Source organism: Hyperolius riggenbachi, chromosome 3, assembly GCF_040937935.1.
Source record: "Hyperolius riggenbachi isolate aHypRig1 chromosome 3, aHypRig1.pri, whole genome shotgun sequence".
Classification (NCBI taxonomy): Eukaryota; Metazoa; Chordata; class Amphibia; order Anura; family Hyperoliidae; genus Hyperolius; species Hyperolius riggenbachi.
In genome coordinates, this window is record NC_090648.1 from 331980950 (window position 1) to 332006126 (window position 25177).

Below are 25177 nucleotides of genomic sequence, written 5' to 3' on the forward strand. Positions count from 1 at the left end.
GGTCGATACATCTCCCTTACCGCGCACTGGGTGAACCTTGTGGAGCCTGGCAGCGATTCCTCACCTGCTACGGCGCGGGTGTTGCCCACGCCGCAAACAGCTGGATAACAACAGCAGCACCTACCTCTCTGACTCCTTCTCCTCCAACGCATCTCAAAGCTGTACCTCATCCGGAAATGCTAACCCAGCACCAGCAGCAGTAGGATCGTGGAAGCAGTGCAGCACAGCTGTTGGCATGCGTCAGCAAGCGTTGCTGAAGCTGATCTGCCTTGGGGATAAGCAGCACACAGGGGAGGAAATTTGGAGGGGAATAAAGGAACAGACGGATTTGTGGCTGGCACCGCTGGACCTGAAACCGGGCATGAAGCTAGACACCTGGCACGAACTGGCAATGTACGCAATAGAGGTGCTGGCTTGCCCGGCAGCCAGCGTTATGTCGGAACGCTGTTTCAGTGCTGCCGGAGGCATCATCACAGATCGGCGTATCCGCCTCTCCACAGAAAATGCAGACCGTCTGACTCAAATTAAAATGAATCAATCCTGGATTGGAAACGACTACGCAACACTCCTGGACCCCAACCAAGTAACATGACCGATGAACATCTGGGATGGTTTAGCGTTTCCGGTCCCTGTTTATTGAACCTCTCATCTGTATTACATTTATGACTGCATGGCGGCAAAAAGCATTGCTGCTATATCCGCACGCTTTTTGTCCTCATGCAAGGCCTGGGTTGTTGTGTCTCACAAAGCGTGGCCTTCTCCTCCTGCGCCTCCTCCTGTTCCATCACGTGTGCTGCTGCTGCTGCTGCTGCTGCTGCTGCTGGGTTACCGTTGCCGGTCCCTGTTTATGGAACCTCTTATCTTTATTACATTTATGACTACATGGCGGTACAAAGCATGCTATCCGCACGCTTTTTGTCCTCATGCAAGGCCTGGGTTGTTGTGTCTCACAAAGCGTGGCCTTCTCCTCCTGCGCCTCCTCCTGTTCCATCACGTGTGCTGCTGCTGCTGCTGCTGCTGCTGGGTTACCGTTGCCGCGTGGTCCCTGTTTATGGAACCTCTTATCTTTATTACATTTATGACTACATGGCGGTACAAAGCATGCTATCCGCACGCTTTTTGTCCTCATGCAAGGCCTGGGTTGTTGTGTCTCACAAAGCGTGGCCTTCTCCTCCTGCGCCTCCTCCTGTTCCATCACGTGTGCTGCTGCTGCTGCTGCTGCTGCTGGGTTACCGTTGCCGCGTGGTCCCTGTTTATTGAACCTCTTATCTTTATTACATTTATGACTACATGGCGGTACAAAGCATGCTATCCGCACGCTTTTTGTCCTCATGCAAGGCCTGGGTTGTTGTGTCTCACAAAGCGTGGCCTTCTCCTCCTGCGCCTCCTCCTGTTCCATCACGTGTGCTGCTGCTGCTGCTGCTGCTGGGTTAGCGTTGCCGCGTGGTCCCTGTTTATTGAACCTCTTATCTTTATTACATTTATGACTACATGGCGGTACAAAGCATGCTATCCGCACGCTTTTTGTCCTCATGCAAGGCCTGGGTTGTTGTGTCTCACAAAGCGTGGCCTTCTCCTCCTGCGCCTCCTCCTGTTCCATCACGTGTGCTGCTGCTGGGTTAGCGTTGCCGCGTGGTCCCTGTTTATTGAACCACTTATCTTTATTACATTTATGACTGCATGGTGGTACAAAGCATGCTATCCGCACGCTTCTTGTCCTCATGCAAGGCCTGGGTTGTTGTGTCTCAAAGCGTGGCCTTCTCCTCCTGCGCCACCCTCCTCCTGTTCCATCACGTGTGCTGCTGCTGGGTTAGCATTACCGGTCCCTTTTCCTGGAACCTCTTATATGTATTACATTTATGACTGCATGCCGACAAAAAGCATGTTACCTGTGCAAAGAAAACAGACATTTCCCGCATTTAAAAGACAGTTTTCCCTTTGAAACTTTAAAATCGATTTTCTCAAAAACTATAAGCTCTTTTTGCTAAAATTTTTTTTCCTCTTGTACCCACTCCCAAGGTGCACATACCCTGTAAATTTGGGGTATGTAGCATGTAAGGAGGCTTTACAAACCACAAAAGTTCGGGTCCCCATTGACTTCCATTATGTTCGGAGTTCGGGTCGAACACCCGAACATCGCGGCCATGTTCGGCCTGTTCGGCCCGAACCCGAACATCTAGATGTTCGCCCAACACTAGTTGGTGGTGATCACATTTTTGCAATGCAGGCAGATAATTATATGTATGTAGCTGGGAATTAACAGATCTGTCAAGACAGGAGTACTTTTAAGTCTGTTATGGGGTTCATTCATTAACCACCCTGGCATTCTGATTAAATCGCCAGGGTGGCTGCGGGAGGGTTTTTTTTAAATAAAAAAAAAACTATTTCATGCAGCCAACTGAAAGTTGGCTGCATGAAAGCCCACTAGAGGGCGCTCCGGAGGCGATCTTCCGATCGCCTCCGGCGCCCAGAATAAACAAGGAAGGCCGCAATGAGCGGCCTTCCTTGTTTTGCTTATATCGTCGCCATAGCGACGAGCGGAGTGACGTCATCGACGTCAGCCGACGTCCTGACGTCAGCCGCCTCCGATCCAGCCCTTAGCGCTGGCCGGAACTTTTTGTTCCGGCTGCGCAGGGCTCAGGCGGCTAGGGGAGCCCTCTTTCGCCGCTGCTCGCGGCGAATCGCCGCAGAGCGGCGGCGATCAGGCAGCACACGCGGCTGGCAAAGTGCCGGCTGCGTGTGCTGCACTTTATTTGATAAAAATCGGCCCAGCAGGGCCTGAGCGGCAGCCTCCGGCGGTGATGGACGAGCTGAGCTCGTCCAGACCGCTCAGGAGGTTAAGCTTCATCAGGGAAACTAAGCCCTACAGATCCAACTAAGCTACTCTGCCAAACCTGTGGACATGGCAGCAAGGTCACCTATGGTAATTGCTTGGACTCCATCAGATTGTGATCCAATCTATTTTCAAAATGTCAGTCATAAATTGAACCACATAAAAACCCAGACTTATTCTGAAACCTGCTTTACGATGCCAGGATTCTCTTCTGAAGAAGTGAACACTACTGTATAGGTGTTTCATGAAGCATGTTGAGATTTATGAATGTCTTGGCTCCAAAACCTTTATGTATAAAACATTGAAACAGCTACCTTTTCTCTACAGGGATCTCTGGGTATGGAGAACTATTCCCTAAAAAAGGAGAATTGTCCTGTATCAGATCCTATTCTGCAATATGAGTAGGACAAATCAGCTATATGTGTACTCTACTTATCTGATTTAAAACAACATTAAGACATGCGTCTCCTTTATAGTGTACTACTAGTGTTGAGCCGAAATTTCCGAAATTTCGCGTTACTATAATTACGCATGCGAAATTTGCTATTACGATGCGAAATTATGGTAGCGTAATTGCCATTAAAATCGTAATTGAAAATACCGTAAGCGTAATTTTCAACGTGTAATTTCGCGTTTCGTTCATAACGTAATTTCGCGTTAAACCATAACGTAATTTCGCATTTCTTCGTAATTTTGTGAATTTCGTAATTACTTGTTAGCAGGGTTGCTCGCGAATTTTCGCCAAAGGCATTTTCGTCTGCATGGCGAATTTTGATGCGAAATATCACTACATGGCGAATTTTATATGCGAAATAGCATTCCGTAACGCGAAAACGACATGAAAATTAACGCTTACAGTAATATGAACGATCGCGAAATTACGTTATGTAACTACGCTTACAAACGGTTGCATGCAAGGCAAATGTAATTTCGCGATACCCACTGTAATGCGAAAATTACGCTTACGCGGAATTTCGCGAAATCCTTCTTCATTACGATTATGTACTTACGGCCATAATCGTAATTACACTAATTACGCGAAATTTCGCGAAATCGTAATTAAGTCATTACGCTCATCTCTATGTACTACTTTTGTACTTTTAAACATCTTGTCATCTGTGATTTTTCTTTTTGATAATTTATTATATTTGTTAATAAAGCTACAGATTTAACTACCATTGGATGACCTGTCTTCAGCATTCTCCAATTAACCCCTTGGTTTTAAAAATAGCACATTGACAAACACCCATTTATAGTTCCACTTAGCCGTATTTAATAACATAAATGTACATTAGGATGTGGGGATAATCTATAAACAACTTTATAAAAAAGTATAAAATCTTCAGGTGTTTAGGATCTGTACATAGGAGAGGAAATTGGACACAAGAATCACTGGGGCAACAAACTTGGGAGGCCCCTAACAAACTTTTGACAGGGCATTACCCGCTTTATATCCACCTCCTCCCTGTATAGCTATGCTCATCTAGCATTTCCATCTCTCCTCTGCCAATATTGCCAGCCCTCCAGAAGAAACAATGCCTCCCTAGCAATGCCATCCCCAATTTCTGTCCCACACCATATGCAGAAAGCACTGGCACCAGTTTTATATTTACGTGTTCCAGCATGCATCAGTGCTCTCCTCCCATCTGCTTTGCTCTAACTCTCCTTGCATCAACATAGCCTTGTCCTGATGTTGGTAAGGTGTTGCTGTGATGTCACAGCTCCCCCGCTCAGGGCCGGGCCGAGGCATAGGCTGGAGAGGCTCCAGCCTCAGGGCGCAGTGTAGGAGGGGGCGCACAATTCATTCAGCTGTCATTCCTAATTGTGTTTTAAGCAGAAATAAATAAGAAAAGGGAATACATAGCAGTGACTGCAAGCCAGATAACTAGATATTAAGGTGTTGGGGAGGATTGGGGGCCCTGTGGCCCTCTTAGTCTAATAGCAATCAGTGTGTGATGGCTGGGGTGGGAGGGATGGAGGGGCGCACTTTGGTGTCTCAGCCTAGGGTGCTGGAGGACCTTGTCCAGGCTCTGGCCCCGCTAGTTACGCTACTGATCTGAATGTAAGACAGCTTTGCAGAAGGGGTTTTGTGCAGTATCTTCTGAATCGGGAGCTAATACACTGCTAGTTCAGTCTCTGCCTTTGGTTAAATTATGGAGGGACAGTCCAGCAACTCTCTTTTTTGGCTATTTTAGTTCAAGTGATGTCTGTGGTTTCATAAGAACATGAATATGCAAGTTATAAGGAAGCGCGTTGAAGATTTTTACTGTGGTGTAATGAGCCCTGAAATGATAAAGACATCTAGGTAGAGCTTTTTGACACAATGCAAGCTTGAGGAAAAGAGTGCCAATTGTAGATGTCTGTCAAAAGTAGTCTACTACTTTCACTTGTGGAAGGACTTCAGATTCAGCAAGACTGACAATGTGTTATAGACTTAATGGAACTTAGATTTAGCATGAAAGTCAAGGTAGTTGTTTCTGGTTTGTAAAAAGAAACCTCTGCTTGGGGAATTTTTGGAGAAACAGAGACTATGATAATGTTATGAATACATCAGTGAAGACTTTGTGTTTATGTTCATTCTGACACTATTCAACATGAAATCAGTGCTGGTCGTAATGGAGAAAGCTACGCTTACGGATCATTACGCGTAATTTTACGCTATTACGCATTACGAATTTACGCTTACGGCATAGACAGTCAATTTCGGTACATGTCTATAATTACGCATTGCACTTACGCAATTACGCGTAAGTATACCGTAATTCGGGTAATTACGTTATAGGCTTACGCGTAAAATCCTACTAGCAATTAATGCGTAAGGTCATGCTGCCAAGAGGAAAAGTTGACGCATGGATCAATGTTAGGTAGCCGCCGACTTTAAGGGTTAATAGCAAAGCCCCCTTAAGTGCTAAGAGCCTCAAATTTGGAGAATATATTAAGGAGATCAGAAGGAATAAGAGGAAAAAATTTTTTTTCAAAAAGACCTTATAGTTTTTGAGAAAATCGATGTTAAAGTTTCAAAGGAAAAATATATACATTTAAAAACCCGCCGACTTTAACGGTTAATAGCAAAGCCTGCTTAAAATTTAGGAACACCAAATTCACAGGGTATATTAAGGGGATCAGTGGGAATAAGAGGAAAAAATTTTTTTTCAAAAAGACCTTATAGTTTTTGAGAAAATCGATTTTTAAGTTTCAAGGGCGAAAATGTCTTTTAAATGCGGAAAATGTCAGTTTTTTTTGCACAGGTAACAATAGTGTTTTATTTTCATAGATTCCCCCAAGTGGGAAGAGTTTTACTTACTTCGTTCTGAGTGTGGGAAATATAAAAAAAAAACGACGTGGGGTCCCCCCTCCCAGACCTCTTTAACCCCTTGTCCCCCATGCAGACTGGGATAGCCAGAATGCGGAGCACCGGCCGCGTGGGGTTCCGCACCCTGACTATACCAGCCCGCATGGTCCATGGATTGGGGGGTCTCGGAAGGGGAGGGGCAGCCAAGCTTTCCCCTCCCCCTCCGAGCCCTTGTCCAATCCAAGGACAAGGGGCTCTTCTCCACCTCCGATGGGCGGTGGAGGTGGAGGCCGCGATTTCCTGGGGAGGGGTTCATGGTGGCATCTGGGAGTCCCCTTTAAAAAGGGGTCCCCCAGATGCCCACCCCCCCCCCAGGAGAAATGAGTATAGAGGTACTTGTAGTACCCCTTACCCATTTCCTTTAAGAGTTAAAAGTAAATAAACACACAAACACATAGAAAAAGTATTTTAATTGAACAAAAAACATAACCAGGAAAAAAGTCCTTTAATATTCTTAATTAACCATTAATACTTACCTGTCCCTTTAAAAGCCAGTTCCCACGCAATATCCTCGGAAATATACTAATCAGTTACAATGTAACAAAGTTATTACAATGTAACAACTTTGTTACTTTGTAACACCACCGCACCCGACGTCACTCGCCGCTCACCCGCCGGCCGCCGCATACACTCTAAGTCCCCGCCGGCTCCCGCCGTCCACTCCGCCCACACCTGTCACTCATATACATGCTGGCACCCATGGGTGCCAGCATGTATATAGGTGACATGTGGGAGAGGCGGGGAGGGCAGCGGAGCCGGCGGGGACTTAGCGTCCCTTCACCCGACAGAGCTCTGAGCTATATTAGCTCAGAGCTCTCGAAAGCATCTTTGTATTTGGGCTCCAAGGAGCCCCATTGGTCCTTAGCAGACCAATGGGGTTCCTTCAAATCAGAAGGAACCCCATTGGTCTGCTAAGGACCAATGGGGCTCCTTGGAGCCCAAATACGAAGATGCTTAGAGAGCTCTGAGCTATAGCTCAGAGCTCTGTCGGTCCGTGCAGCGCAGACGCGGTGGCGGCGGCGGCGGTGAGTGACGTCGGGTGCGGCGTAGTTACAATGTAACAAAGTTGTTACATTGTAATAACGTTGTTACATTGTAACTGATTAGTATATTTCCGAAGATATTGCGTGGGAACTGGCTTTTAAAGGGACAGGTAAGTATTAATGGTTAATTAAGAATATTAAAGGACTTTTTTCGTGGTTATGTTTTTTGTTCAATTAAAATACTTTTTCTATGTGTTTGTGTGTTTATTTACTTTTAACTCTTAAAGGAAATGGGTAAGGGGTACTACAAGTACCTCTATACTCATTTCTCCTGGGAGGGGGTGGGCATCTGGGGGACCCCTTTTTAAAGGGGACTCCCAGATGCCACCATGAACCCCTCCCCAGGAAATCGCGGCCTCCACCTCCACCGCCCATCGGAGGTGGAGAAGAGCCCCTTGTCCTTGGATTGGACAAGGGCTCGGAGGGGGAGGGGAAAGCTTGGCTGCCCCTCCCCTTCCGAGACCCCCCAATCCATGGACCATGCGGGCTGGTATAGTCAGGGTGCGGAGCCCCACGCGGCCGGTGCTCCGCATTCTGGCTATCCCAGTCTGCATGGGGGACAAGGGGTTAAAGAGGTCTGGGAGGGGGGACCCCACGTCGTTTTTTTTTTATATTTCCCACACTCAGAACGAAGTAAGTAAAACTCTTCCCACTTGGGGGAATCTATGAAAATAAAACACTATTGTTACCTGTGCAAAAAAAACTGACATTTTCCGCATTTAAAAGACATTTTCGCCCTTGAAACTTAAAAATCGATTTTCTCAAAAACTATAAGGTCTTTTTGAAAAAAAAATTTTTCCTCTTATTCCCACTGATCCCCTTAATATACCCTGTGAATTTGGTGTTCCTAAATTTTAAGCAGGCTTTGCTATTAACCGTTAAAGTCGGCGGGTTTTTAAATGTATATATTTTTCCTTTGAAACTTTAACATCGATTTTCTCAAAAACTATCAGGTCTTTTTGAAAAAAAAAATTTTCCTCTTATTCCTTCTGATCTCCTTAATATATTCTCCAAATTTGAGGCTCTTAGCACTTAAGAGGGCTTTGCTATTAACCCTTAAAGTCGGCGGCTTTTTTATATTATACGGGAGCGTAATATTACGCGATTACGGCAGACTGTGTAATTTCAATGGGAGTTTACTGTCTTACGCGTAATTTGTTACGCGTAAAACGTAACCCAACGGTCTATGCATAATTAATTACGCGTAATACCGTAGCCTTACACGTAACGCTTACGGTGCATTTGTAGTGAATTACGATGCGTAATTACGCTAATGCGTAATTACGGCCCAGCACTGCATGAAATTGAGAATACAGTTCAATCATTAAAAGTGTATGTTTTGGAAAGTCCACCTGAACAGAGAAGAATATGGAGGATGCCATATTTAATTATTTTTCAATAATAAGAGTGGCCTGCTCATAATTTTTGGCTGCAGTAGTAGCTGAGTCACACAAGCATTTGGCTAATCCAATCAGAGCACCTGATGTGCATGCTTGTTCAGGATCTATAGCTTAAAATATCTGAGACAGAGGATCAGCAGGATAGCTACACAATTTGAATTTTTTAAAGGAAATAAATATTCCTGCCTCCATATTCCTCGCACGTCAGGGGTGCTTTAACACAAAAAATAAAGAATGTAGACAGTAGGCCTTTTCTACTGACCATGTTTGGATACACATTTTGTAATGCATATTTTCAGGCATTGTGATGATAATAGTAGTGTCCCTTTTACACAAATTTGTTAATTTTTCCCCAAATGCAAATGCAGTGCATGCAGCAATTACCCTGCACGTTCCCTTATTTTTGTTCTACGAACTGTTAGGAAAATGCAAACGTACTGTGAGGCCAGTTTTAGGCCTGGAACCTACTAGGAGCGCTTTTCTGAGCGCTTTGTGATTTGAAAAGCTCTTGCTAATGTAATTCTATGGGTGTGCTCCCACTAGAGCATACATGTTAATCTCCGGCCTGTGGGCCAACTCTGGCCCTCTGAGCCATTAAATTTGGCCCTCAAGCGGTTTCCCCACTTTACATTATGTTTGGCCCACTCTAGACCACCAGGGAAGCTATATTGGAGGTGAAGCCCTATAACACAAGCGAAGCCCATTGGGGGAAATAACTAAACACTAGTGAACTGTATAGGGGAGGGTGGCGGCCTCTAGACATGAAGGAACTGTCTAGGGGGGAGGACCACTAGACAACAGGGAACTGTATAGGGGCTGAAGGTGGGCCCATAGATACCTGGAAACTTTATGAGGGAGGAAGGTGGCCAGTAGGCATTGAGGTTGGCCCGCGACTAGGTCCCAGTGTACAATTTTGGCCCACTTTGTATTTGAGTCTGACACCCCTGCACTAGCGCGATATGATTGTATAAAAATCCCCCATAGCATTACATTATCAAAAGCTTTTTCAAATCACTAGGCTTAGAAAAGGCTACTAGTGGGTTTGAGCCCTTACACCTATTTTGTGCATTGGGGTGGAATGCGATGCTCCTGCCGCATCCCACCGCAACGCAAAAAATGATAAGCATATGACTCTGCAGCATAGTGCACCCAGATGTCCCCTAAGGGACCGCACTCACCCGTCTTGAGTGACCACTGTGAGACTGGTCAGAGTAGGTGTTGATGTAATTCCCTTTCGAGCTGTCCTGCCGTCAGATGCTCTCCCCTTCATATAGGTGATTCTCTTTCACAGTCCTTCAAGTTAGACTCCTCAGTATACCTCATAAATATAAATGAGATCCCATAGCGTAACTCTGTAAAACTTTGAAAGGTTTATTAGGTTAAAATACTCACAAACAATGGAAGATTTCAGCGTTTAGAGTGTTAACGGGCTCTCCCCCGTGCCTCCCGGGTAGGCTTGAAGAATTGCACCGTTTCTCCGCCGGCTGATAGTTTACATTCACGTCCTCGCGTCCTGGCGTGCTTCCTGGTTATCCTCTGGCTCCACCCTACGCGTTTAGTCACTGCGCTTGACTCATCAGGGGCGTGGTGAGTCACGCGCAGTGACGAAACGCGTAGGGTGGAGCCGGAGGATAACCAGGAAGCACGCCAGGACGCGAGGACGCGAGGACGTGAATGTAAACTATCAGCTGGCGGAGAAACAGTGCAATTCTTCAAGCCTACCCGGGAGGCACGGGGGAGAGCCCGTTAACACTCTAAACGCTGAAATCTTCCATTGTTTGTGAGTATTTTAACCTAATAAACCTTTCAAAGTTTTACGGAGTTACGCTATGGGATCTCATTTATATTTATGAGGTATACTGAGGAGTCTAACTTGAAGGACTGTGAAAGAGCATCACCTATACGAAGGGGAGAGCATCTGACGGCAGGACAGCTCGAAAGGGAATTACATCAACACCTACTCTGACCAGTCTCACAGTGGTCACTCAAGACGGGTGAGTGCAGTCCCTTAGGGGACATCTGGACATCTTCTATCTGGCATTTGTGGAGCGCTTTTTAACATCTGATAACTGTCGAGAAGGGTTCAGCTATACCCAATTAAAGGCGCATACACACGGGGACAATTATCATTATTGTCCTCTCAAGAGAACTGAAATATTGTGACTTTATCATTGTAGCGCCGTTTAAAGAGATAAAAGCATAGTGCGCCGACAGAGTCATACGCATAGCGCCGCCCCCTGTTCAGTGACTTACTCCCTGGTGGCAGGAAGTACATCACTGGGATTCCCGTCGGACCATGCATGCGAGCCTCAATGCACCGCACGCCATCATTTACACTACTCGTGTCACCCATAGACTTACATTACCCCAAGCACCCTGTGGGGTAACGCACTGTTGCCCTTGTGACAGCTTGGATACTTCCAGCGCACCGCAAAGGACCGCAATAAGTGTGAATGTCTCCATAGACTTTAATTGTTTTTGCAGCCCCTTGCGGCAAAATAAGGTAACACAACGCAGGTTTTCCCTGCTAGTGTAAAAGGGGCCTGAAAATGACTGATCATACAGAAATTGCAATGAAAAAAGCTTGCTGTAAAATAGAAAAATCGCCTGTGATTGCAATTTTCAATGGTAAAGAGCCCTAAACGAATATGACAAAATTCTGGCTATGATCCTGTAATTGGCAATTTATAAAAAGATACATGTGCAGCAATCTGGAATAAATGAATGCAGTACATCAGTTCAGAGCACGTTAATCAGTACATCAGTTCAGAGCATGTTAATAATAAACGTGTATTTTAAAGATCATGAATCCAGGTGTCAATGCTTCTATTAGCAATTTGTCTTTCTCTGTACTTTTCAAAAGCTTTTGAATGAAATTCTAGATTTGCCTTTCACTCAGTTACTATGGAACAGGTGCAGCGCTGCTTTTGTTGCTGGAGAGTCTGTTATCTCCCATTCTTACAGCTATCTTCTCATTTCTTTGTTAATCATGTACAGGAGCTAGATGGGAGGTTATTCAAACTAGTCTAAATTTGTACTGTGACATAAAAAGTGTTTGAATAGAAAATGATCTGCTCAACCACCTTAAGGAATTTCTACAAGAAAGAAAAAGAGTACTTTAAAAATATCTTAGCTTGTTCAGCGAAATCAAGCTAAGCAAGTAGGCTGGATGACTGTGAATAGTGTTAAGCCTCTTTTACACAATACACTGAAAAACTGATGCATTTTAAATTTCCATAGCAATGCATTGTGAAAAAGCTTTGCGTTAAAACGCGTATAGTATCAACTGAGCCATAGGTAAAGATGGACATTACTTTGAAAATCAGTTGTCCTTTCAGTTAACTGAGAGCAACTGATATATTGTAAAAGGAGCCTTAGTGTTCAAATTCGGAAGACCACACTTCAGCACCATACAGCACTGAACCTGCGGACAGGGTCAGGAGGAGTTTGCTTACTTGTAAGGGCAGCTCACTTGCCTGCCGCAAACATGGAGTTCCGTGTTTCAACCACGTTAGTCTCCAGGTCAAGCTGGCTCTGCCTCCTCCCTGCCCACATGTTTCGACCAATCACCTGGACTTTGTCAAGGCAACAGGAAGTGATTTCGGTGTGCATGTGAGCTGCCCTTACGATCCTTACACCACTGGAGTCACTGTCACCTGGCTTGTGCATACATACTCTACTGTCCTGCAGACATCGGCTGTTGAAGAGCGGTGAGATCCGTATATTATCTGTGCCGCCATGCACCATAGTTTACTGGCATTTGCAATCTACTTAGCGTTAGGGTCAACACACTGTTTGCAATGCTGGCTTGTGTTGTGTGATCTGGCTGTGTGATGTGTGTGAGACCGGTCTCCATTGTAGGGCTTAGCCATTAGGTTGTGGAGTTCCCCCGATTCAGGCTTTTAGAGTGGGGTATCCCCTGCTGTGTGGGAATATGCTGATGCTGTGATTGGCTAATACATTTTCCTTTTACTTTAATAACAATAACATTTCTATAGCGCTTTTCTCCCATAGGACTCAAAGCACTTAGGCTCTCTCAGATTCTGTAATTGGTCGTAGGATGAAGTGTTAACACACAAAATTATATTTCTGCAAATGCCAGACTGAACACGTGGGTTTTCAGTCTGGATTTAAACACATCCAGAGATGGAGCTGTCCTGATCTGCTGAGGTAAGGAGTTCCATAATGTAGGAGCGGCATGACAGAAGGCTCTGGGACCAAAAGTTTTCAGGTGGACTCTGGTTATGACTAGATTTTTGGAGCCTGGGGATTTTAGATTGCAGGGAGTGCTACGCAGCTGCAGCATTTCTTTCAAGTATCCAGGGCCCAGATTATTTAGTGACTTAAATGTCAGTAGGCCGATTTTGAATAGGATCCTCCATTTTATAGGTAGCCAGTGAAAGGACTGGTGTTATATGGCAGTGACATGGTTGGTAAACAGTCTGGCAGCAGTATTCTGTATCAGCTGTAGGCGGTACAAGTTCTTCTTTGGAAGGCCGGTGTAGAGAGCATTGCAATAGTCCAGTTGGGATGTAATGAAGGCATGAACTAAGGTTGGGAGATCTTCTGGGGGGGGGGGGGGGGGGAATGAGGTGCTTGATTTTTGCAATGTTCTTCAGGTGAAAATAGGATTATTTCACCACAGCAAGAGATGTGAGTTCTGAAGCTTAAAGAGACACTGAAGCGAAAAAAAAATATGATATAGTGAATTGGTTGTGTACTATGAATAATTACTAGAAGATTAGCAGCAAAGAAAATATTCTCATACTTTTATTTTCAGGTATATAGTGTTTTTTCTAACATTGCATCATTCTATAATATGTGCAGATTACACAACACTCAGCATTCAAAATGAGTCTTTCAGAGCAGTCTGTGAAGTAATGACCTCTCCTCTAGCAGAGGAAAAGTAAATAGTCCAGGAACAGTTGAGATAATAAAAGTCAGATAACAGCCCTCTCCAGGACTAACTTAGTGGGAGAGCTTAATGGCTTGTTTGCATAGAGATAACAACTGGAGTTTCTCAACTCTTCCTGTACTGGAAACAATTACACTGATGTATCTGATCTTAATGTTTTATTTCTTAGCTGTGCTACACATACAAATCATAATATCATCATTTTTTTTTTCGCTTCAGTGTCTCTTTAAATCCCTATCAATTAGAACTTTGGGGTAACGTGTGCAATAATGCAGAGGTTCCACTGCCCTCCTTAACATACCCTGCTATTAACCGCTAAATTCAGCAGGCGTTGAAACATTTCCCACACTCAGAACAAGAACTTTAAAATCGATTTTCTCAAAAACTATAAGGTCTTTTTTTCATCTTATTCCCACTCTACTCAACATACCCTGCAAATTTGTTTTTTTTCTAGCACGTAAGGGGGCTTTGCTATTACCCGCTAATGGGGGTTCGCGAAGATTTGCAGTAGTGAAAATGTTGATGTTTGCTACATCACTAGTTATGATATTGGCAGCCACAACAGTTTATTGGTTTCAGGCAAGTTAGTGTTAGGCATAGATGGTGGTAGGTTAGTGTTAGGCATAGGTAATGGGTAAGAGATAGATGATGGGAAGGTTAGTGTGAGACTAGGATAAGGTAAAGTGATAGTAGAATATTTGTAAAATTAGCAATATTGTATGTACTACCTGGAATAACCGCTAGTAAAATATCAGTAAAATGACTGATAGTGTAATCCGGAATAGCCGCTGGATAATATAGGTAAAATTATTGATATTGTACTATCTGGAATAGCGCTAGTAAAATATTGGTAAAATTACTGATATTGTCCTATCTGGAATAGCCACTTGTAGAATAGGGGTAATATTATTAATATAGTTAACTAGTATATTGTGGGTGTACAGTGGACACTGATCCTGCTCCACCCCTCCATCGCATGGCACACATTGTCCACTTCCCTCCATAGTGACAGAACACAAGCTAGCAACAAGTCTGTATAACCTCGGCCATGAACTGTCAGTGCCGACCAAGGGATTGAAGTGCACACATGTGAGAACTAGTGCCTGGCAGGGACCGGGAATCAATCTCCCAGGTGACAGTTTAGGGCCAATGCTGTACAGAAGCGTTGCTATGCTAGTCTCTAGGCTAGCAACACGTTCTGTTATTATGGAGCGGTGGAGGGATGACAAGTGATGCATCACAAAGTGGGAGGGGTAAAGACTGAGATAAATACGGTGGGGCAGGGTTCAGCCGAGATAATCCAACATGCCAGATCTCTTGTAGACACAAGAGTCGGTGGCAGCTATACACTCAATATTCTCAGCAGAGGCAGTCTTTAGAGCCACCTCGGTCGAGTTTAATCCGATGTGTGCACAAAGCTTCAATATCATCCGCAACTAAAATGTATCTCAGCCCTTGAGAACTGGAGTTGGAGAACCCTGGTCTACTGCGCCATAATCAAATATTAATTTTATGCAGACTGGCTGCTAAGATTCCCAGCAAACCAGTAATACACCCTATTGTAAACTTTATTGTTATAGCTAAACCTAATTATTCTACAAGGTCTAATTAACAAAAATATATAGCAAATACATGAAATGAATGCAATCATTTTTGCACTGTTGGTTTTAGCTAACATTAATTTTAAACGCCAAATGTTTGTCTTGCGGGAACTGTGACTCCTGATCTGTAGGAATCAGTTATTATAATTTCTGCCTGCTGACTTTTATTTATGGATGCTCTGATTCTTAGAAGTGTAATTGACCTCACTGTTGATAGAGCATAAATCCTAGCTGTGTTTCCTGGTTCATGCCAGTTCATTACTGTGTGCATGCTCATCCTGTAGCACCCCCTGCAGAGAGCATCAGTGCCTTGTCTCAGTGACCTTGTCATTAGTCTGTACTGCATGCACAGCTTATTCCTCTGTAGTTTTTAAGGTGTCTAAATTTTCAGATGCAATGTAATCTACTATAGCACTAGTTTATTTTTCATGTCGAGATAAATAAATGTTGAATTAGAAGATTTTTGATGTTTGAGTTTCCCAGCTACGATACAGCTGTGATTTAAAGGCCATTGGATACTTTTCTCTTTGATGACTTTGCCATCTGTATCCTAGTAATGCAACTACACTATGGTATTGTATTGTAACAGTACAGGCAGCCCCCCCCAGAATGCAGGTTCTGTTCCAAGAGATTGTTTGTAAGTTAAATTTGTTTGTAAGGCAAGTCCTCCTGTGTTAAAAACATGGTGAAACGTGGATAAATGATTTACTTTCAGACAACTCTGGATTTGGACATACAGATAGTCCTACTTTTTTATTACATATTTTTGTTCTTAAAATGGTATGGCTCAGACAGAGGATCAATGGGGAGCCCCAGCTTCAGATTCAAAGATGCTTTGCCTGGGCTCCTATGCACACAGTAATTACAGTGACAGATAAACTGTAATTATGCGATGGAACTTGTGGCGAGAGGCGTCGGGTGATTAGCGGCAGTATGTATATTTACAGGGGTGTCCGGCAGAGCTACTTTGGGGGCTTCCAACTTCCAAAATGTGTGGTGACCCGACAGGGAGCTCTGGGAGTCTCTTTATTAAAGGAGACCCCCAGATGCTGCGGTGGAAGATGGCGGCGATGTTCGGCGGGTGTGCGCATGTTTGGGGAGTGAGGCCGTGGTGCTGAAGGACAGTACACAACGTAAACCTCACTCCCTATCGCCCGGTAATAGGGAGCATCGTTTAGGCTTTCGCCTGAGTAACGCTCCCTAACGATCGACCATCGCACGAAGGAGATTTGCCGGTAATCCTCACGCGATGGCAAGTGATAAGTAGCTTGCATCTGCAAGCTACTTATTGCCTAGAATAGGATATGGCCCAAAGTGTGGTTTAAAGCTGCAACTGTGACAGAATGGTGCAATGTTATAAAAAAGCTAACTGAAAATAAAAATGATACTTATATCTTACTTCTTTTGCTTTAGGTTTGCTTTAAATGTTACAGTATTGTAGAAACTATTATAAATAGTATAAGCCACTTTAACCACTTTACCCCAAGGCGGTTTTTACCTTAACCCATTCGCGTTCCGTCGTTTTCACTTGAGCAATGTTCACCTCCCATTCATTAGCCTATAACTTTATCACTACTTATCACAATGAACTGATCTATATCTTGTTTTTTCCGCCACCAATTAGGCTTTCTTTGGGAGGTACATTTTGCTAAGAGCCACTTTACTGTAAATGCATTTTAACAGGAAGAATAAGAAAAAACGGAAAAAATTCATTATTTCTCAGTTTTCAGCCATTATAGTTTTAAAATAATACATGCCTCCATGATTAAAACTCACGTTTTGTATTTGCACATATGTCCCGGTTATTACACCGTTAAAATTATGTCCCTATCACAATGTATGGCGACAATATTTTATTTGGAAATAAAGGTGCATTTTTTCCGTTTTGCATCTATCACTACTTACAAGTTTAAAATAAAAAAAATATAGAAATATTTCATCTTTACATTGATATTTAACCACTTCCCGACCGCCGTATTGACAATTGGCGGCCGGGAAGTGGACCCCGCAAGGACCGCCGTATTGACAAATGGCGGCGGTCCTTGTAGGGGCATGAGCGGAGCGATCGCGTCATCCATGACGTGATCCTCCGCCGCCGCCTGGCTCCGCTCACCCGCCGCAACATCCCGCCGGCCATACGGAAGCGCCGGCGGGATGTTAAACCGACGATCGCCGCATAAAAAGTGTATAATACACTTTGTAATGTTTACAAAGTGTATTATACAGGCTGCCTCCTGCCCTGGTGGTCCCAGTGTCCGAGGGACCACCAGGGCAGGCTGCAGCCACCCTAGTCTGCACCAAGCACACTGATTTCCCCCCCCCCCTGCCCCCTGATCGCCCACAGCACCCCTCACCGTAAAATGCCAGGGCGGTATAGGAACCCCACAAGTGACCCCATTTTAGAAAAAAAGACACCCCAAGGTATTCTGTTAGGTGTATGACGAGTTCATAGAAGATTTTATTTTTTGTCAAAAGTTAGCGGAAATTGATTTTTATTGTTTTTTTTTCACAAAGTATCATTTTTCACTAACTTGTGACAAAAAATAAAATCTTCTATGAACTCGCCATACACCTAATAGAATACCTTGGGGTGTCTTCTTTCTAAAATGGGGTCACTTGTGGGGTTCCTATACTGCCCTGGCATTTTAGGGTCCCTAAACCGCGAGGAGTAGTCTAGAAAACAAATGCCTCAAAATGACCTGTGAATAGGACGTTGGGCCCCTTAGCGCACCTAGGCTGCAAAAAAGTGTCACACATGTGGTACCGCCGTACTCAGGAAAAGTAGTATACAGTGGAGGAAATAATTATTTGACCCCTCACTGGTTTTGTAAGTTTGTCCAATGATAAAGAAATGAAAAGTCTCAGAACAGTATCATTTCAATGGTAGGTTTATTTTAACAGTGGCAGATAGCACATCAAAAGGAAAATCGAAAAAATAACCTTAAATAAAAGATAGCAACTGATTTGCATTTCATTGAGTGAAATAAGTTTTTGAACCCCTACCAACCATTAAGAGTTCTGGCTCCCACAGAGTGGTTAGACACTTCTACTCAATTAGTCACCCTCATTAAGGACACCTGTCTTAACTAGTCACCTGTATAAAAGACACCTGTCCACAGAATCAATCAATCAAGCAGACTCCAAACTCTCCAACATGTGAAAGACCAAAGAGCTGTCCAAGGATGTCAGAGACAAAATTGTAGACCTGCACAAGGCTGGAATGGGCTACAAATCCATTAGCAAGAAGCTGGGAGAGAAGGTGACAACTGTTGGTGCGATTGTTCGAAAATAGAAGGAGCACAAAATGACCATCAATCGACCTTGCTCTGGGGCTCCACGCAAGATCTCACCTCGTGGGGTGTCAATGGTTCTGAGAAAGGTGAAAAAGCATCCTAGAACTACACGGGAGGAGTTAGTGAATGACCTCAAATTAGCAGGGACCACAGTCACCAAGAAAACCATTGGAAACACATTACACCGCAATGGATTAAAATCCTGCAGGGCTCGCAAGGTCCCCCTGCTCAAGAAGGCACATGTGCAGGCCCGTCTGAAGTTTGCCAATGAACACCTGAATGATTCTGTGAGTGACTGGGAGAAGGTGCTGTGGTCTGATGAGACCAAAATAGAGCTCTTTGGCATTAACTTAACTCGCTGTGTGTGGAGGAAGAAAAATGCTTCCTATGACCCCCAAAACACCGTCCCCACCGTCAAGCATGGGGGTGAAAACATTTTGCTTTGGGGGTGTTTTTCTGCTAAGGGCACAGGACAACTTAATCGCATTAACGGGAAAATGGACGGAGCCATGTATCGTGAAATCCTGAACGACAACCTCCTTCCCTCTGCCAGGAAACTGAAAATGGGTCGTGGATGGGTGTTCCAGCACGACAATGACCCAAAACATACAGCAAAGGCAACAAAGGAGTGGCTCAAGAAGAAGCACATTAAGGTCATGGAGTGGCCTAGTCAGTCTCCGGACCTTAATCCAATAGAAAACCTATGGAGGGAGCTCAAGCTCAGAGTTGCACAGAGACAGCCTCGAAACCTTAGGGATTTAGAGATGATCTGCAAAGAGGAGTGGACCAACATTCCTCCTAAAATGTGTGCAAACTTGGTCATCAATTACAAGAAACGTTTGACCTCTGTGCTTGCAAACAAGGGTTTTTCCACTAAGTATTAAGTCTTTTATTGTTAGAGGGTTCAAAAACGTATTTCACTCAAGGAAATGCAAATCAGTTGCTATCTTTTATTCAAGGTTATTTTTTCGATTTTCCTTTGATGTGCTATCTGCCACTGTTAAAATAAACCTACCATTGAAATGATACTGTTCTGAGACTTTTCATTTCTTTGTCATTGGACAAACTTACAAAATCAGTGAGGGGTCAAATAATTATTTCCTCCACTGTAATGTGTTTTGGGGTGTATTTTTACACATACCCATGCTGGGTGGGAGAAATCTCTCTGTAAATGGACAATTGTGTGTAAAAAAAATCAAACAATTGTCATTTACAGAGATATTTCTCCCACTTAGCATGGGTATGTGTAAAAATACACCCCAAAACACATTATACTAGTTCTGAGTACGGCGGTACTACATGTGTGGCACTTTTTTACACCCTAAGTACGCTAAGGGGCCCAAAGTCCAATGAGTACCTTTAGGATTTCACAGGTCATTTTGCGACATTTGGTTTCAAGACTACTCCTCACGGTTTAGTGCCCCTAAAATGCCAGGGCAGTATAGGAACCCCACAAATGACCCCATTCTAGAAAGAAGACACCCAAAGGTATTCCGTTAGGAGTATGGTGAGTTCATAGAAGATTTTATTTTTTGTCACAAGTTAGTGGAAAATGACACTTTGTGAAAAAAAAAACAATTAAAATCAATTTCCGCTAACTTGTGACAAAAAAAATAAAAACTTCTATGAACTCACCATACTCCTAACGGAATACCTTGGCGTGTCTTCTTTCTAAAATGAGGTCATTAGTGGGGTTCCTATACTGCCCTGGCATTTTAGGGGCCCTAAACCGTGAGGAGTAGTCTTGAAACAAAAATGACCTGTGAAATCCTAAAGGTACTCATTGGACTTTGGGCCCCTTAGCGCAGTTAGGGTGCAGAAAAGTGCCACACATGTGGTATCGCTGTACTCGGGAGAAGTAGTATAATGTGTTTTGGGGTGTATTTTTACACATACCCATGCTGGGTGGGAGAAATAACTCTGTAAATGACAATCTTTTAATTTTTTTACACACAATTGTCCATTTACAGAGTTATTTCTCCCACCCAGCATGGGTATGTGTAAAAATACACCCCAAAACACATTGTACTACTTCTCCCGAGTACGGCGATACCACATGTGTGGCACTTTTTTGCACCCTAACTGCGCTAAGGGGCCCAAAGTCCAATGAGTACCTTTAGGATTTCACAGGTCATTTTGAGAAATTTTGTTTCAAGACTACTCCTCACGGTTTAGGGCCCCTAAAATGCCAGGACAGTATAGGAACCCCACAAATGACTCAATTTTAGAAGGATACACCCCAAGGTATTCTGTTAGTAGTACGGTGAGTTCATAGAAGAATTTATTTTTTGTCACAAGTTAGCGCAAATTGATTTTTATTGGGTTTTTTCACAAAGTGTCATTTTCCGCTAACTTGTGACAAAAAATAAAATCTTCTATGAACTCACCATACTCTTAACGGAATACCTTGGGATGTCTTCTTTCTAAAATGGGGTCATTTGTGGGGTTCCTATACTGTCCTGGCATTTTAGGGGCCCTAAACCGTGAGGAGTAGTCTTGAAACAAAATTTCTCAAAATGACCTGTGAAATCCTAAAGGTACTCATTGGACTTTGGGCCCCTTAGCGCAGTTAGGGTGCAAAAAAGTGCCACACATGTGGTATCGCCGTACTCAGGAGAAGTAGTATAATGTGTTTTGGGGTGTATTTTTACACATACCCATGCTGAGTGGGAGAAATCTCTCTGTAAATGGACAATTGTGTGTAAAAAAAATGAAAACATTGTCATTTACAGAGATATTTCTCCTACCCAGCATCGGTATGTGTAAAAATACACCCAAAAACACATTATACTACTTCTACTGAGTACGTCAATACCACATGTGTGGCACTTTTTTGCAGCCTAACTGCGCTAAGGGGCCCAAAGTCCAATGAGCACCTTTAGGCTTTACAGGGGTGCTTACAAATTAGCACCCCCCAAAATGCGAGGACAGTAAACACACCCCACAAATGACCCCATTTTGGAAAGTAGACACTTCAAGGTATTCAGAGAGGGGCATGGTGAGTCCGTGGCAGATTTCATTTTTTTTGTCGCAAGTTAGAAGAAATGGAAACTTTTTTTTTTTTTGTCACAAAGTGTCATTTTCCGCTTACTTGTGACAAAAAATAATATCTTCTATGAACTCACTATGCCTCTCAGTGAATACTTTGGGATGTCTTCTTTCCAAAATGGGGTCATTTGGGGGGTATTTATACTATCCTGGAATTCTAGCCCCTCATGAAACATGACAGGGGGTCAGAAAAGTCATAGATGCTTGAAAATGGGAAAATTCACTTTTTGCACCATAGTTTGTAAATGCTATAACTTTTACCCAAACTAATAAATATACACTGAATGTTTTTTTTTTAATCAAAAACATGTTTGTCCACATTTTTCGCGCTGCATGTATACAGAAATTTTACTTTATTTGAAAAATGTCAGCACAGAAAGTAAAAAAAATCATTTTTTGCCAAAATTCATGTCTTTTTTTGATGAATGTAATAAAAAGTAAAAATCGCAGCAGCAATCAAATAGCACCAAAAGAAAGCTTTATTAGTGACAAGAAAAGGAGCCAAAATTCATTTAGGTGGTAGGTTGTATGAGCGAGCAATAAACCGTGAAAGCTGCAGTGGTCTAAATGGAAAAAAAGTGCCTGGTCCTTAAAGAAAACCTGTACTGAAAATAAAAGTCAAAATAAGCATACACAAGTCATACTTACCCTCCATGTAGTCTACTTCTCGGTGTCTTTCTCCTGTCCTGCGTCCTATTTGTTCACTATGATCAAGGCAATTTTTCCATCCTCCATTTTGAAAATGGCCATTAGCCATAACAGCTTTCTGGTCAGCACACAGTTAAACTGTAACATTGCCTGGTACATCTGTTTTCCTCTCAGCTATAACTGACAGCAACTGATATTTTACTGACAGCAACTGATATATTTCAGATCTGACAAAATATTGTCAGAACTGGAAGGGATTATTGTCAGAAGAAAATGGTGAGCTTCTGAGAGGAACTGATGGCAAGGTAACTTTGTAATGTTCATTTGAAGTTACCTCATGTGTTTATTTTAAATATTTTTACTCAGTACAGGTTCTCTTTAAGGGGGTTAAAGCCCACAGTCCTCAAGTGGTTAAAAAGTTTAGACCCTTAGGTAAATATTTACATGTTTTTTTTTATTGTAATGTTTTTTGTTTTTTTATAATAAACATTTTATTTGGGTATTTTTGGGAGGGTGGGATGTAAACCATATTTTTTTAATGTAATTGTGTGTTGATTTAAATTTTTTTTACTTTTTGTTGTAGTTTTACTTTTTGGCCACAAGATGGCGGCTATGAGTTTCTTTACATGACGTCACTCTAAACGTAACACACGCTTACAGTGACGCATCGGGGAGGGAACAGCCAGAAAAGGCGCAGCTTCCGAGAGAAGCTGTCGCTTTTTCAGCGGGGGAGAGGTAGTTTCTACGTCCAGGAACCAAAATAGGTTAACGGACAAGAGCGATTTTCACCTTTCAGTGCTCATCCTGTTCATTTGCCAATAGTTTAATCACTACTAATCACAATGAAAATGATCTATATCTTATTTTTTTCACCACCAATTGGGCTTTTTTGGGGTTGATATTTGTTTTCAGTAATTACTTCATTTTCTGTGCATTTTAAAGGGAAATACAAGGAAAAAATACACGATTTCTCCAATTTCATCCCCTATGGTTTTAATATAAACACTGCTACTGTACATAAAACCCACACATTTTATCTGCCTATTTGTCCTGGTTATCACAACATTTTAATTATGTCCCTAGTACAAAGTAGGGTGAAAAGATATCATTTGGAAATAAAGGTGTATTTTTTTGTTGTTTTTTTTTTCCATTATTTTCACATGCGCGTGCATGGGGATGCACGTGCACGTCCGGGAGCATGCACGTGCACCCGCGGGAGTGCGCATGTGCACACGCGCACAGCGGCAGCAGCACTTTCTGACTTATAAAAACGTCCTGGAGCCATTAAGAGGCTCTTGCAGGACGCTTTTATAAGTCAGCATGTCATTAAATGGTTGAAACTTAAAAGCATGTTGAATGAAACAAAAAAAACATAGTTTATACTATGGCCACAATTCACTAAGCTCTATCAAAAACTTTATTAAACGTTTGATAATTTACCTCATGAGTAAAATCTAATTTTGAATTCACTAAGGTGTTATAGATTTATTGAACATTTTATCAATAAAACATTTGATAAATCTATAACACCTTAGTGAATTCAAAATTAGATTTTACACATGAGCTAAATTATCAAACGTTTGATAAAGTGTTTGATAAAGCTTAGTGAATTGAGGCCTATATGTCCAAATCCAGGGTTGTCTGAAAGCAAATCATTTATCCGCGTTTTACCATGTTTAACACAGGACTCAACTTACAAATAAATTCAACTGACTATCACTCACCTGGAACAGAACCTGTTTGTAAGAAGGGGAACATCTGTATAGTATAACCTATGATTTTTGGTTGTTTTGAATTTTCTTTTAAAGGGTTTTAACCACTTTACCCCCGCCCGTACGAATTTTTCCGTCCCTTTTTCCATCCTTTAACCCCCAGGGACAGAGAAATCCGTACTTTCCGCGCTCCTGCCGCTGCCCGCGCTCCCGCTCGCTCTAGCGCGCACTCCCGCGGGTAAACACGCCGCCCGCCGCTCACCCGGAGATCAATGAACGGGAAAATCCATTCCCGTTCGTTGATCTAAGCCCCGCAATGATCCGCTGCTTTTCCGCTAAGCAGCGCGATCATTGTGAAAAAAAAAACGTACCCAGCCTCCTAGTACTTCCTCCAAGCGTCCGGAAGGACGCTTGGAGGTCGCATTAAACAAAAAGTTACTGTTGCCATCTTGTGGCCAAATAGTAAAACTACACCCTAAACATTTTTCACATACAAATGAATTACTTATACACAAAAAATTAACTCATTACCTCCCACACTCCCCATTTTTTTTTTTTGTAATTAAAAAAAAATTAAAAAATGTACAATTAAAAAAATACATAAATAGTTACCTTAGGGACTGAACTTTTTAAATATTTATGTCAGGAGGGTACAACACTGTTACTTTATAAACTATGGGCTTGTAATTAGGGATGGATGCAAAACTGAAAAAAAATGCACCTTAATTTCTAAAAAAAAATATTGTGATAGGGACATAATTTAAACGGTTTTATAACCGAGACAAAAGGGCAAATAAATTTCATAGGTTTTAATTACAGTAGCATGCATTATTTAAAAACTATAATGGCCGAAAACTGAAAAATAATTAATTTTTTCCCACATTTTTCCTATTTTCCCATTAAAACACATTTAGAATAAAATAATTCTTGGCATAATGTCCCACCTAAAGAAAGCCTAATTGGTGGCGGAAAAAACAAGATATAGTTCATTTCATTGTGATAAGTAATGATAACGTTATAGACGAATGAATGGAAGGAGCGCTGAAAGTTGAAAATGGCTCTGGTGCTCAGGGGGTAAAACCCCTCAGTGGTGAAGTGGTTAAACTAAGATGTTGGTGCTTTAGAAATACAATAAATAATGATTACTTATAACAGTTTATACAATATTGTAACTTGTTACAACAGAAATATGTGATACAAGAAAACAGTATTGTATATTTTGTACATGAAGACAGCTTTGCTTGTACTGTATCTCTGAAAACGTTGTAACTCAAGTTGTTGGTAAGTAGTGGAGGGGACTATGGGTAATATATATTGTAAAGAGGCACTTTA

At 42.6% G+C, this 25177-nt stretch overlaps 1 protein-coding gene across 4 annotated transcripts in view; it reads left to right on the top strand.

Moving 5' to 3' along the window:
* LIN7A (lin-7 homolog A, crumbs cell polarity complex component) overlaps window positions 1-25177 on the top strand; it is a 169736-nt gene that overhangs the window by 122369 nt on the left and 22190 nt on the right. The window lies entirely within an intron of this gene.